This window comes from Mercenaria mercenaria, chromosome 16 (assembly GCF_021730395.1).
Source record: "Mercenaria mercenaria strain notata chromosome 16, MADL_Memer_1, whole genome shotgun sequence".
NCBI classification, from domain to species: Eukaryota; Metazoa; Mollusca; class Bivalvia; order Venerida; family Veneridae; genus Mercenaria; species Mercenaria mercenaria.
The window spans coordinates 9208326-9223734 of NC_069376.1; the positions used below are offsets into that span (position 1 = coordinate 9208326).

Below are 15409 nucleotides of genomic sequence, written 5' to 3' on the forward strand. Positions count from 1 at the left end.
GAGGGACAGATATTTCTATCCGATTCGTAAACACAATGACATGACTGATATTTTTTCTTGCACATCATATACATGTTAGCATTTATTCTGGCAGATTATTTTTCTTGAATACCGTATTTTACAAGTAACAGGTAGAAATACTTACTCTTTCTTATAGTAGAGAATGAATACAAAGCACGGAAAATTAACGTCCGTAAGCAGTAGTGACGTCATGATGTTTTGCGTTACGCTCAATAACAAAGTTCCACTTAAGTTTTATCATCTGTAGCGTAACATTATGTTCTTGCGGTAAACTAACGTAGTTTGAATCGAGAAATTTACTATAAGGAACAGAGAAAAATTATCAAGGTACCTGCTTTTTTCGTATTTTACATGAACAATATAATATCAGTGCATGAACCACTAGTTGACATTAACAGCACGAGAGTCATCTGGCATGGGTGTGCCAGATGGGTTTCGATGTAGCTCATTGCAGAGTTGGAGCGGTCTTCTGTTGCGTACGGCAAAAACGCGCAAATTATTGCATGTGTATAATATGTATGATATACTGACTAGAGGTTAGGGTTAGTAACACCATGGTTACAAAATAGATACATTTAAAGTACTTTTAGTTCAAATTGCTTCAGTCCGGCATATACCGGAGTCTGTAATTTATAACTCTGCACTGAGTCCCAGCCGATGGGTTTTGCCGGCATGGGTAAAATCACCGTAAAGGCCGGTCCGGTGTGCAAGAATGCTTTAGGATTAACATTTGTTTGATGTCTTATTAGATCCACAACTTTGTCAGTTTAAAGGGCAAAATTTACAAAAAAAAAATGATTAAAATATTGCACGTTCAGGAATGACTTTCCATCACCTTAACTTTGCATGTTCGCGTGGAGCTAGGGATGGAGTAAACTATATTTAACAACCTGCGAATGGAAGATTGAAACTTACAAGCAATTAACGAATTCTAACTTACGTTGTATCATTATTAGATGAGATCATTATATATATGCTGATTTTAAAATGCATAATTGTCATTCTTATATAGAGAAGATTTGCTTCTATGAATAACTGGCTTGCAAGAAGATGTAATCTGCACGAAAAGGGATTTATCTTTTTATGGCTAGATTATTGTTTTAGTTACACATTGATCTTATATAATGTTATTGCTTCAATTCATACTGGTAATACACTATATATATATTTAAATGATTAAAAGTAACATTCATTAAATAAGTTAGAGATACAAGTCATTAACTTAAAAACATACATATTAGAAATTGACAATATTATCAATAAAAATGTTATATATTCCACTGTGAGATTATCAGACGTATTCCACTCTTCTGTGGCAAGAATTCTGTCAGAAAAATGAAAATGAAATATGTTTTGGTCATGATATTGGAAAAACTCGAGACCACGTGCAAATTACTGATTGCGCATGCGCCATTCGTTTCTATAAGTACTTTTAAGAGTAAGGTTTTAAAAATAAGTTTTTCGGAAACGTAATAACTAAAAATAATAATCATTTGCTACTTTTCTTTCAGACAGTGACGAAAGCAGATATTCTAAAGACAGCCAGATTACTACGCTAACTCCGTGTGATAATGCGCATTCAATAATTTACAGAGTGTGGTGCTGCCGTACTACTTTTGTTAATTGTTCAGTTCTTTCTGGTAGAACATTAGCTACTGTGTATTATGCCATCGCATACTGGGAGCAACTACACTTGGACAAAAGCCACAGGTGAGTAATTATCATATATTACTAAATCACTCGCCCGGACTATAGCATCTTTGTCGTGGTAAAAATATGATAAAACATGGTTCAGCTATATGTTATTCCTCAAATATTATCTGATTCCATTCAAAATTAATATGCCTTTAAAAGCTTTAATGAGCACTGTATGTCATATTCTTAAAGTCATTCACTTTTTGGTAGTCTTCTTCGCCAACATGGAGAATAATACATTTAGAGTTTTAGGTTGCGGAACCCGTTAGAATAATCGGGAAATATTTTATATCTTTGCATGCGATTTCGGATTTCTTCTGTTATTACTGAAAGTCATATGCACGTTTAGCTACATGTACGACCGGAGAATGCCCAATTACGTCACGGCAATACGTAATTAGACGGAAATTACCGAGTGTCATTACGTCACCATTACCTTAACTATAAAGGAATCTAACATTTTTTCAGTAAGTATTTTGAATACACTGTAATAGAAATTATGAAACCTCATAAAATGTAAACGCCAGTATTGTTGCAAAAATGTAGTTGCTAGACAAATTATTGGTTGAAATGAAATACGTTTATAAACTGATACCCACTTTACCTTACTTTTCCCCCTTTTTGTTAATAACGGCACACCTATAAAATTGTAGATCATACTATAGATCACGTCTGTTGCTAAGTTGAAGAGGACGGACACATCTGATTTGATTTTTCTTTAACTTTTAAGGCGTAACTGCTTTCTAAAATTCATTATTAATATGAGATGAATAATTATTGTAATTTGGATATCTCGCTTTTTTTGAAATGTAATAAATATTGTTTGACATCTGTAAAGGAATACATACTTTATTATGTATTTTTAACACTGTTATTCTGTGCAAACTTGATCTGAATATTGGCATATGCTTTTTCAACAAAAATGCACTCTTTAAAGCGCTAAGTCTGTTTAACATAATTGCGACGTGTGCTTTTTACCTATTTATGCTGTCTGGAAATGCTTTATCAGTTTTACTGGTGTTCTAGGTTGGTTAGATAGTGCAGCCACAAGTTTCGATGAAGCTTACGTTGCCAACGTCACAAATATTGATCCCAGCATAAAGACGTATTACATCACAGCATTTTACGTTTACGTTGCTGACGTCAACAGGATTAGGAAACATGTCACCAAATACTAACGGCGGGAAAATATTCTCAATATTTGCTGTTCTGCTTGGTTGTAAGTAGCATTAAAATTTTGATTTATCTTTAATAGATTTACCAAGATAAACGAACAAATCCGGAAATATACAAATCTAGCTACAACTACTGAATAATAACCGTAAATTAGATTAATCTTTGAATAGCACCAATAATTGAGAAACAAATATAAAAAACAAAAAAAAAACTTGGAACGTAGCCTTACTGTTGAATAAGACTAGGAATGTAGCCAACAAGGCCATAGTTCTTTGACTTTTCTGAACCATTTTCTTAAAAGTTCTAGAGTTACACTGGTATGAGTCCATTTTTTGGGCTTGTATCCGTTTTCGTAAATATTTACATCGGGAAGTCCACACACGTTCTAATCATTTCGGAACACTACTTTTTTTCACTGCAATTAGAGTTGGTGCAGATTGTGCCGTAGACGAGGGAATATGCGGTATGTTTTATAAGATGATTTGAATTATTTTCTACAGTTCTCATTGTCTCAGTCTAAACTGTAAGATGTCATATTAAAATGAATAGATAGCATCATGATCGTTTTCTAATTGGCGGAGTAAAAACTAAAATTATTTGGAAAGAGTTGAAATGTTTGTCTAAATATATTTTATAGGGCTGCTGAGTACTGCAATCTTCGACGGTAACGTCTCTTCTAAAATGATGCTGGTGTATCAGCGGACAGATGACTACCAAGAAATTTTTTTTAAAAACTTTCATCATCTTCCGAAGAATCCTGCACACTGATTGCAAGAGACCTTCCAACACATCTGGCTGTACACTTATGGAACACGGTATAGTACATAGTATACACAGTTTCTATAAGCCGAGTTTGTTTAGTTTTACAATCGGCAATTTCCGTGTGTTTCCGTAATTCTCCGTGTGTGATTTCGGCATCCTTCTGTCATGATGGGAAATTCCTTTATAACGCTGCAATTGTATACTGAACGTAAATCAATGAATGTCATTTTCTATCATTTATCAAGTAGTTTTCTTTTAAGAAATTTAATTGCGTTTAAAACTACGTATTTGACTTCATATAAATCGAATTTTGGTTTCTTATTTCATTGATCGAAGTTCTTATCGATATGTTTTCAAATTGGTAACACAAAAAAAGAATCAAAAAATGCTAGCCCTACCTTTAGTCTTCTGTACCTCCACTATGCTCGTTTTTTCATAGCATGGGAAAATTTGTAAAATAATAATGGATTTCTTATTTTCGAAGTTATGATTACATTTTTGATGGGATTCAGGTTCTTGTTCTTGTTTCAAACTCTAAAACGCGCAAAAATCGCTCTCCGTTGACCCGAACAAAAATTTGTACCCACTCCAACACCTACTCCCATTTGGACACCCCCGCCCTGGAAAAATGACCTGGGCTCGCCTCTGTCACCAATCTTCCTATAGCCAGTTGGATGGCTTCCTCTCACGAAGAGTTCTACATCCTAAACGAGGGTCTGCATCGGTGAGGGGTTAGTGATTCGAAGTCAAATACCTTAATTATAACGACTTGACTAAGGAGGCCAGTCCGAATTGCGGCTGTTCTCAAAAATACTAGATACTAGTTATAAAAACCTGAATTGTGTGTGTACAGTGTAGTTAATGTGAAAGCGCGTTTCCTTTCATCTCTTTGAAGTTATATTTACATGTTTAAGGTAGTGTTTACTTCTATGCCAAGCAGATTTTTTTTTTTAATTCTGACGAAGATTGATGTGTTATGTGTGTAATTATAAATGCGTGTAACTAATATGATAGAGACATAATTATTATGTTGTAGGTTTTAAAGAGTTTCCCGGAGTGCCTTCAAGCAAATATATAACTTCATTTGAACAGAAACTTGCTGAATAAGTGCCCAGCGTTCCAGAAGGTATTTCAGTATATTTTAGCAGAGATTGCAATATGTGTATTGATATTAATTACAAAAGCACTAAAGAAAAAGACAAGAATGCTTCATCTTAATTAAAGAAATTTTCCTCAACTGGATGGTACTTTTATAAAAAACATAGCGTTATTTCTTTGTGTTAGCTGTAACATCACACCGTCATTTTAGGTCATATGGCGACTTTCCGGCTCTAAGGAATATCCCAGGTACCCACTCCAAGCATTACTTTGTGCATGAGTGGACAACTTGATAGAACCTCGCACATCCACAAAGTCCACTTAATGTTTTCCTCACATGAAAGAATTCTACTCCACACCGAGGTTTAGAACCTATATCGTCGAGAGGGAAGTGAAGTTAGCGACCGTAGCCACTCGGGCATGTAGGCCCGTCCTAGCATTTATAAAACTCTGATCGTGTGGCGAGATATTCGAATTGCTGTCAGTAGCAAATGTGACGTTCAAACAGAATAAAAGCACGAAACTCTTTATTTGTTTATCTCAAAAACTGACAAGGTTTTCACACAAAATATCATACAAAATGTAATTCTTACGGAAACTGAACAAAAAATAAAAACTTTTTTCGCCATTTTCTGTTTGTAAAGAAAAAGCAATATTTGATTTGCTATAAATTGCTATTAATGAAGACTTTTCCTCTATAACATATGAACAGCTTAGCTTTTATATTTTTTAACTTTTAAATATGAAATGAAATGCCACTTAGAACATTTTATTTTCAGGATATCTTCGTATGTTAATCGACTGTATAGACTTCGATCCACAGCGCAACTCATACTATAATGTTGAAACTCTAAAAGAGCTGTACGAGCAAATTTCAGCCGACAAAATTTTGAAGTTTTTGAAACAAATAGGTATATATCATAAAATCTGAACCTTATTTTATTTTTATTCACCACTTTTATACTTTTTAATGTTTGCATTTGATTTTTTACACTATTTATGTATATACGCTTTTACTTTAATAGTTTTATTAGCTCATCTGATTTTTTGAAAAAAAATGATGAGTTATTGTCATCACTTGAGCGGTTGTCGGCGTCGGCGTCGGCGTCTGCGTCGGCGTTGCCTGGTTAAGTTTTATGTTTAGGTCAGCTTTTCTCCTAAACTATCAAAGCTATTGCTTTGAAACTTGGAATACTTGTTCACCATCATAAGCTGACCCTGTATAGCAAGAAACATAACTCCATCTTGCTTTTTGCAAGATTTATGGCCCCTTTTGTACTTAGAAAATATCAGATTTCTTGGTTAAGTTTTATGTTTAGGTCAACTTTTCTCCTAAACTATCAAAGCTATTGCTTTGAAACTTGGAATACTTGTTCACCATCATAAGCAGACCCTGTACATCAAGAAACATAACTCCATCTTGCTTTTTGCAAGATTTATTGCCCCTTTTGGACTTAGAAAATCAGTTTTCTTGGTTAAGTTTTATGTTTAGGTCAGCTTTTATCCTAAACTATCAAAGCTATTGCTTTAAAACTTGCAACACTTGTTCACCATCATAAGTTGACCCTGTACAGCAAGAAACATAACTCCATCCTGCTTTTTGCAAGATTTATGGCCCCTTTTGGACTTAGAAAATATCAGATTTCTTGGTTAAGTTTTATGTTTAGGTCAACTTTTTCTCTTAAACTATCAAAGCTATTGCTTTGAAACTTGCAACACTTGTTGACCATCATAAGCTGACCCTGTACAGCAAGCAACATAACTCCATCCTGCTTTTTGCAATAATTATTGCCCTTTTTGAACTTAGAAAATAATTTTCTTGGTTGAGTATTATGTTTAAGTCAACTTTTCTCATAAACTATTAAAGCTATTGCTTTAAAACTTGCAACAGTTTTTCACCATCATAAGTGGACACTGAACATCAAGAAACATAACTCTAACCTGCTTTTTGCAAGAATGATGGCCCTTTTTAGACTTAGAAAATCATGGGTAGGACAATATTTCTATTACACAAAAAAAATCAGATGAGCGTCAGCACCCGCAAGGCGGTGCTCTTGTTTATGCTTTGCAATTAACGTAATCCATTTAACTTTTTCTCGGCGATATATGACCTTTTTGTGTCGATTCGCCGTAAAACCCAACTCATTCATTCATTTTTATCTATGCAGTACGCCCCCTGGTGACACATTGCTACATCCGGGTGATATACTGATAGCTCTCTATCTAATTGCATGCGGTTCATTGGAGATTGTTACAGTAAAATATTGGTATAGCGATATGAGGTAAGTTTTAATGCTTATGGTGTGGATTAAATTAACCGTGGGTATTTCATGTAAAGTTAAATTATTAACTCTGTATTGAATCCGTTCCGTTTTGAAATTAAATTAGTTACACAAAATATGTCCCGTTACAATCCTCAGTACACACACATCTTATAGATATAGTCACATATTCCACAGACACTTGCTTTTGGCGGATGTGAATATACTACTGTGAAACTTACATAATAAATGAATGAAACCCCACAATAAAATCAAACTTAAAACATAAAATTATAATTCAAAGAATTCTTAAGATGAAAAAATTCAGTCATAATATTTGAAATACAGTTCAATCATTTTGCAGGATAAAAATAAAATATTGATTTCTCTATAATGCTGTGTGGGATATTGATTTCTCTATAATGCTGTGTGGGGTATTGATTTCTCTATAATGCTGTGTGGGGTACTGATTTCTGTGTGGTGTATTGATTTCTCTATAATGCTGCGTGGGGTATTGATTTCTCTATAATGCTGTGTGGTGTATTGATTTCTCTGTAATGCTGTGTGGGATTGATGGAAACTTCTTTGGTTCTCCCGGAAGAAAAATTCTGAAGTTCTATTGTTTATTTTAAGTAAAGATGATTTAATTGGTCGTGATCTCAATGACCTAGAATGCTCGAGAAAGTCGTGCTACTACGGCTGTGTACTTAGTTACTGTGATAGAGTTACACTTATTTAAAGAAACTTTGAATAGATAAACGTAAAAAAATGAATGTAATAGAGTTACACTAATTTAAAGAAACATTGAATACATAAACGTAAAAATGAACGTGATAGAGTTACGCGTACATAAAGAAACTTTGAATACATAAACGTAAAAAAAAATGAATGTTTAATTAGATAACTTTAGTATTTATCTTCTTAAACATATTATTTTTTACTACTTCAAGATGCTGAAGTGTTTCTTCGTTTGACACCAGCTAGACAAAGTGGGCGATTTCCCTGCTAGCACGGGACCGCAGATAGGAGAAGATGAGCCGACCTCTATGACATTCTAAATGCTCTGCAGCAAGCTTCTGGTGACACAAATACAGCGTCCAAAGACAGATCAGTGAAAAGTAAAGACTTTATTTATAAATAATATGAATTAAGGCACCGCCTAGCATGGGGATTTATCTTTTATATATCCGCTTAGAAAGAAATATTCAACGATCAAGAAAGTGAAACTTCGTTCTAAACTGTAGTTTACATTTTGTGGCATCATACCTCTTACAGCGAATATCATACTGTGCAAAATTACGGGAAGCCGTGACGGTGACGTCATTCAGCGTTCTCGCACTGGCTTTAGGATTTTGTTTGTTTGTTTGCACTCCACGCAGAAACTTGACGGCCTTTACACTTCTTTACAGTTTTAAAAGTGTTTTTCATTTGCATGTACAGTTTTCATTACAAAAAAGAAGTAAAATAATCATGTTAGCGCGCGGTTTACGAACTTCTATGACAGATTCGGGGTGCTCAGATGTTCATGCAGACAACCAGTCTGCGGTGTGTATATAAACCGGAACCGGAAAACATCGAAAAAAATTGCCTCAGTATATGCAGACAACAAAGACGAATAATTATATACGGACGTTACCTTCTCGGGGATTTTCATCCCCTATTAACATATTATTCAAAGTCATTTCATGTTTTTGATAATATATCTAAGAGATAATTGTTACAAAGCGTTAAAATCTTTTATGATTTTTAAAAATAGTCAGTGTAAACAGCAGTATGTGATTATCAAAGCCTTACTGTAGAAACATTTTTCCTCGGTTCTTTAAAAGACAGGGTCCAAGTATTTCCGAAAAAGGAGAAAGCAGAAATTACAACTGAGAATACATAATTTTCTGATGTACATGACATGTTAGATATTCTTTGAGCTGTGAGAACGTGGTTTAGGTCGCACTACATGAGATTTGGTGCAAACTGTGCGAGGTTATTTGCGCACTGTATATGGTCTTGCGCGAACTATGCGAGATTTAGTGCGAACTATGCGAATATCGCGAACTATGCGAGATTTAGTGCGCACTATGCGAGATTCAGTGCGCACTCTGCGAGATTTAGTGCGAACTATGCGAGATATAGTGCGAGCTATGCGAGATTTAGTGCGCACTCTGCGAGATTTAGAGCGAACTATGCGAGATTTAGTGCGCACTCTGCGAGATTTAGTGCGAACTATGCGAGATTTAGTGGAACTATGCGAGATTTAGTGCGCACTCTGCGAGATTTAGTGTGAACTATGCGAGATTTAGTGCGCACTCTGCGAGATTTAAAGTGAACACTATGCGAGATTTAGTGCGCACTCTGCGAGGTAAAATGCGTATTGTGTAACCTGAGGTCTGACGCGCACTACGTGATTTTTTTTAATTTAAAAATAACATCTTGTCGCTAGCCCGCTGACAAACAAATGATTTTGAAGACCTAATTATATTATTCTTATCAGGTATTATGTGAGAAATGCTTTTATTCGTGGATACCACTTTTCATTTTTGTTTTCGCTTTTTGTTGATAACGCCACAACGGCATAATATATAGGTCATGCGGCAACTTATTAAAGAAGAAGTCTGTTGCTCAGTTTCAGAGGACTTCACTTATTGCTTTTTTAAAATCCATTATTGATATGAAATGAATTATAATTTGGATATCTCGCTTTATGAATGTCAGATATGCTTTATAATATATCTTTAACATTTTTATTCTTTGTGAAAAAATATCTGAATATTGGCAAATGTTTTTCAGTATGAATGTTGCTACAGAAAGTACACTGTTGAAGGCACTTAATGTTTTAAACGTAATCGTGACGTCTGATTTGTATATATTTATGTTTTTATAAAGGTTTTATCATTTTTCTGGGGTTCTAGGATGGTTAGATACTGCAGCCACGAGAATCAGCTAACGTTGCCAACGTTACAGATAGTGGACCCAGCATAAAGACGTATTGCATCACAGCGTTATATTTTACGTTTACGTCACTGACGTCAATAGGATTCGGAAACGTGTCACCAAATACTAATGGAATTGACATGCCGGTAAGTTTTTACAGACTTTCTATGAATCAAGAGGTGTACCGGTGATGACATTCGGGAATTTCCGTGAGATTACGTAATTCTCCGTGTGTGATATCGGAATCCTTCTGTCATGATAGGTAATTACAGTGAGGATGCGCACCCGGATGTTGCAATTTAGTTATAAGCTATTTTAGTTCACCTGAGCCAAAGGCTCATGGTGAGGTTTTGTGACCGTCCGTCGTGTCACGTGTGTCGTCCGTCCGTCAACATTTCTAAAATAAATCTTCTTCTTGAAAACCACTGGGCAGAATTACACCTAACTTCACAGGAATGATCCTTGGGTAACCGCCACCCTCCTTCAACATTGTTCAAATATTAATTTCCTTTGCAGAACTAAAAATGGCTGATATTGTAACATATAATGACTGGCTGTAGGGAAAAATCGAGACCATTTTTTAGTAGTACAACATGCATGCTACGTCAAATTTTGGTGTGTATTTTGACCTATCGCCACTTGGTAGGGATTTTAGCCGGTAGACTTAGGATTTTGTTTTTAAATTAACTTCTGTTTGTTGTTACTATGAATAACTTGTATTTTTATTCTTTAATATTGACCACAGGGAAAAGTCAAGACCACTTTTCTTTGCCGGGTACAACACAGATTTCTTGTTGTTTTTCAACATGTTCAATTCTATAAATACAGATATTAGCATTTGAAAGAATTCACATAGAGTGTATATCTTCAGACATTTTCAAACTTACTAATTTCTTCTGATATGCTATATAGATGTAACTTACATACGTTCTGTTAGTATGCTATATAGATGTAACTTACATACGTTCTGTTAGTATGTTATATAGATGTAACTTACATACGTTCTGTTAGTATGTTATATAGATGTAACTTACATACGTTCTGTTAGTATGCTATATAGATGTAACTTACATACGTTCTGTTAGTATGCTATACAGATGTAACTTACATACGTTCTGTTAGTATGCTATACAGATGTAACTTACATACGTTCTGTTAGTATGCTATATAGTTGTAACTTACATACGTTCTGTTAGTATGTTATATAGATGTAACTTACGTACGTTCTGTTAGTATGTTATATAGATGTAACTTACATACGTTCTGTTAGTATGCTGTATAGTTGTAACTTACGTACGTTCTGTTAGTATGTTGTCTTGTTATTTAGAAGCTGCTGTGTTGACATGCAGTATGTTTTGTGAAAATGTTCCTAGACAGTAGACGGTGGTAACTCTGTTACATGCAGTATGTTTTGTGAAAATGGTTCTAGACTGTAGACGGTGGTAACTCTGTTACATGCAGTATGTTTTGTGAAAATGTTCCTAGACTGTAGACGGTGGTAACTCTGTTACATGCAGGCTGTTTTGTGAAAATGTTCCTAGACAGTAGACGGTGGTTACTCTGTTACATGCAGTATGTTTTGTGAAAATGTTCCTAGACAGTAGACGGTGGTAACTCTGTTACATGCAGTCTGTTTCGTGAAAATGTTCCTAGACAGTAGACGGTGGTAACTCTGTTACATGCAGAATGTTTTGTGAAAATGTTCCTAGACAGTAGACGGTGGTAACTCTGTTACATGCAGTATGTTTTGTGAAGTTTTGTGAAAATGTTCCTAGACTGTAGACGGTGGTAACTCTGTTACATGCAGTATGTTTTGTGAAAATGTTTCTAGGCAGCAGACGGTGGTAACTCTGTTACATGCAGTATGTTTTGTGAAAATGTTCCTAGACTGTAGACGGTGGTAACTCTGTTACATGCAGTATGTTTTGTGAAAATGTTTCTAGACAGTAGACGGTGGTAACTCTGTTACATGCAGTATGTTTTGTGAAAATGTTCCTAGGCAGCAGACGGTGGTAACTCTGTTACAAAGTCTTGTTTCATTTTAGGTAAAGATGATATATTTGGTGGTGACTGCAGTGACGTGGAATGCTCGGGAAAATCGTTCTATTTTGTACGTGCCCTTAGTTACTGTGATATTAACAAGATATAGTTACACGTGCTGAAAGAAACAATGGATATATAACCAGTATTTTCAAAAAGAATTAATGGGTAAAATACAAGTGGCATTCAATCTTAAGGTAAGTATAAAGTAATATAATCCATCCTAGCAGTGAAAAAGTCTCAATTTCAAAATTGTTCCGAACTTTCAGAAAAAGTTTTACAATCTTTGTTTTACATTCTAAAATAAATAAGGTATCACAGATGTAACAAACGCACCAGGACTACCATCTTTATCTCTATCATAGATATTTTGTTTAAAAGATATTTTTGGAGCTGCTTTGATATATTGCACTTGACCTTTTCTAGACAATTTCTGACAACTTTTTCACACGATAAGGTCATTGACGTATAAAGGTGAGGCTATGCCGAATGAACATATACTCGCGTTTTAGTTGATTAAGAGACAACGAGTGCTTCGCCTAATTACATTAGCATTTTCAACTTGATTTATTAAAAACCATAAGATACTTTTCATTCACTCAAGGTGCTAAATTGTGATCTCTTTTGACAAAAGCTCGACGAATGGGACCACAGATCGGAGAAGATGAGCCGACGTCTAGAGCATTCGAATTTTCTCCGCTATCAGCAAGTAGTGGTATAGATACAGCGTTCAAAGACAGATCAGTGTAAAGTATAGACGTTTTTACAATCATTTACATTAATCAAAGTCTTTCATAATATTAATGATATATTTAAGCGTTGGTTACATACAAAATGTCTGGATTTTTCAACATTTTCTCAGTTGAAACACTGCCAGTGAACGATATAGCAACAATTGTTTATGTTTTCGAATTGTTTTATTAGGGACAGTAGATCTGAATTAAAAATTCTGTTTATTGAGTAAGGATATTAATGTGGACAAGTTAAAAGATTTGCCTCCCTTACACCAGGTGTCTTTAAAAGTACAAACAAGGTCTCAAGAATTATCTCCCTTATAAAGTACTGTTTTTCTCTTCTATTTAGTCTTGTGCTGTTTGACGTGGAAGAAGGCTTGAAATCATTTTATGGTCTAATAATAGAATTACTGATTGTAGTATAAGGCAACGAGTGCCATATATAAAATGGCGATGTTTCGTCAGTTGAACATTCATAGCACTTTTAAATCACCAGAGAAGTTATCTTGTATGTTCTTGACTAAATATCTTAGCTTTACCTTTAACCTAGTTACACAGACATGTTACAAAGATTTTTTATGCCAATGTTTAATTATAAATTGTGAAAATAACAGGGTTGTTACCCTTAGCAGGCTTAAACTATAAAAATGTATAATTATGTCCTTTCCTTCTCATAAATGTAACGCGAGGAAGTAGGAATATTGGACACTATTCAATTTGACTAAATAAATAAGAATCTTTTGTTTTTCAGCAAGACGAACAGTTGACGGATGTTTCATTTCTTCATCAGATTCCAGCCAGAACGTCAATGTGTGTTTTCGGTGTATCTATAGGGTCATTCTTAGAAACATCAGACAGTTGAGCGCCCTCTGGTAGTCGGCGCATTTCCAGCTTTGAGCGCCCTCTGATAGTCGGCGCATTTCCGGGAAGCTGGTGATACAGCGCAATCTGGAAAAAAATGAGACAGACGTCGCTTTCTTGCATACCAGACGGGGATTTCCGGTATTTTTACCGGTGCTGGAAAAATCCATCTTACACCCCGGGGTGTAAGATGACTCTCGTGCTTTAAATGACGTATTACAAACTACATATATGTAGAAGATTTATGTAGTAATTTATATTTTATTTCAATAACGGAATAAAAACACAATACCTTGACAGTTCCTCTTTGTTCCTGATAGTATATTTCTCGATTCAAAACACGTTATTTTATCAAATATTCATAACGTTACGCTGCAACTGATAAAACAAAACCGGAACTAAACATTGTTAGTTGTCTTTGAAACGTCATGACGTCTTTCCTGTTTACGGACGTTGCTTTCCCGCGCTTTGTTTAAATTCGCTGCTATAAGAAATAGTTCTAAAAAAGAAAGTCGTTCGATTGATTTTATTTTTATTATTATTTCTTGAAATCGGTATGCAAGAAAAAGATTCTGTCACTAGTTATAGGTGCAGATGGAAATATCCGGCTCTCGGGTAACTGATTAGGCGGTAACTCGGCAGGTAGCCTCGTTACCGCCTAAACAGTTACCCTCGAGGCCGGATATTCCCATCTGCACCTACAACCAGTGAAAGAATCTTATAGTCTAACCTCGAGGAAATCAACTGCAAGTGAAACTATTTAGCAAAGTATACGAATATAACATGGATTTTTAAGATCTTCATTGTTGAAGAAATTTCATGTAACATGGTGCTGCCTTCCAGCCGCATTGAAATTAAAAAATGAATTAGTGTTTGTATTTTCACATCCTAAATGAAATCGCAGCGTTAAAGACACGCCTCAAAATAACTTCCTCCCCTTCGAAAAATATTACCAAGGATTTTGAGAGGGTTTTGTTTTAAATTTCCAAAAACCCAACTTCTTAAAAAAAACAAAAAAATCACAAACTCTTATTTTTGGGCAATTCCCCGGCCCAACTATTTGGTTTTACAACAAAAATCAGAATTTTTTCATTTACTGTTTAAAAATTTTTGAAGAAAATCTCTCACTGTAAATCACAGACATCCAAAATCACAAATTTTTATGTATTCACCTAAAAAAAACAAAAAAACTGACATTAGGGAAATATGAAATTAAATTTTTAATTCTTTATTTAACACTAACGGCTGCAAAGTACCTAAACCAAGACCTACAGTACATGAAAGGACTTTTTTTGTCATCTGAAGAAAAAGACATTTACTGTAAAAAACCATGAAAACAAAAAACAAAAGTCAAAGATTCGAAAAATGCGAATGATTTCTTTTTCATCACGGACATTCCCGTTCTTTATTAATCATATCCTATATTATCGATTTGGATAGTAAAGTCCCCGACTAGAGTGGTATTATTGGTAGCTCAATTCAGTGGGAAGGATATAATTTTTTGGGACCTTTTATCTTTGGGGGTCACCCCCCTTGTTAAAAATCATCTAAAAGCTCCCCCCCTGACTGCAAAAAAAATTCTAAGGACAACTGACCGGCCTCTGCTTTTCATTAAGAAATTTAAAAAAATTTTAAAAAATTAATGCAAAGATTTATTTAAAAAGGTTCGCGTCATATTAAAAAAGACAAAAAAATTTAAAATTTGTATATTTTCCCCCCTTGCGGGGGTCATCCCGGGCAGGGATAAACTGAAAGGGGAAACACCCACTGTCGCTGCCTATTTTTCCATGAGGCGCACTTAAAAAATGGCTATTGGTTTTATGCTACGAGTCGCCC

General features: G+C 34.9%; 2 long non-coding RNA genes across 3 annotated transcripts; both read left to right on the top strand.

Annotated features, from left to right (window-relative positions):
• Window positions 1-1307: 1307 nt before the first annotated feature.
• LOC128549461 (uncharacterized) lies at window positions 1308-4786 on the top strand. The gene is made up of 4 exons (XR_008367686.1): window positions 1308-1731; window positions 2743-2935; window positions 3530-3707; window positions 4691-4786. It is a non-coding gene; the product is annotated as an uncharacterized LOC128549461 (long non-coding RNA).
• Window positions 4787-6909: 2123 nt separating this feature from the next.
• Window positions 6910-14373, top strand: LOC123540657 (uncharacterized). Of its 2 annotated transcripts, none has more exons than XR_008367681.1 (6): window positions 6910-7034; window positions 7964-8131; window positions 9917-10084; window positions 11984-12175; window positions 12613-12729; window positions 13464-14373. It is a non-coding gene; the product is annotated as an uncharacterized LOC123540657 (long non-coding RNA). The 2 variants fall into 2 exon arrangements; XR_008367680.1 differs by having other exon boundaries at window positions 12613-12724.
• The last annotated feature ends 1036 nt before the right edge of the window (window positions 14374-15409 follow it).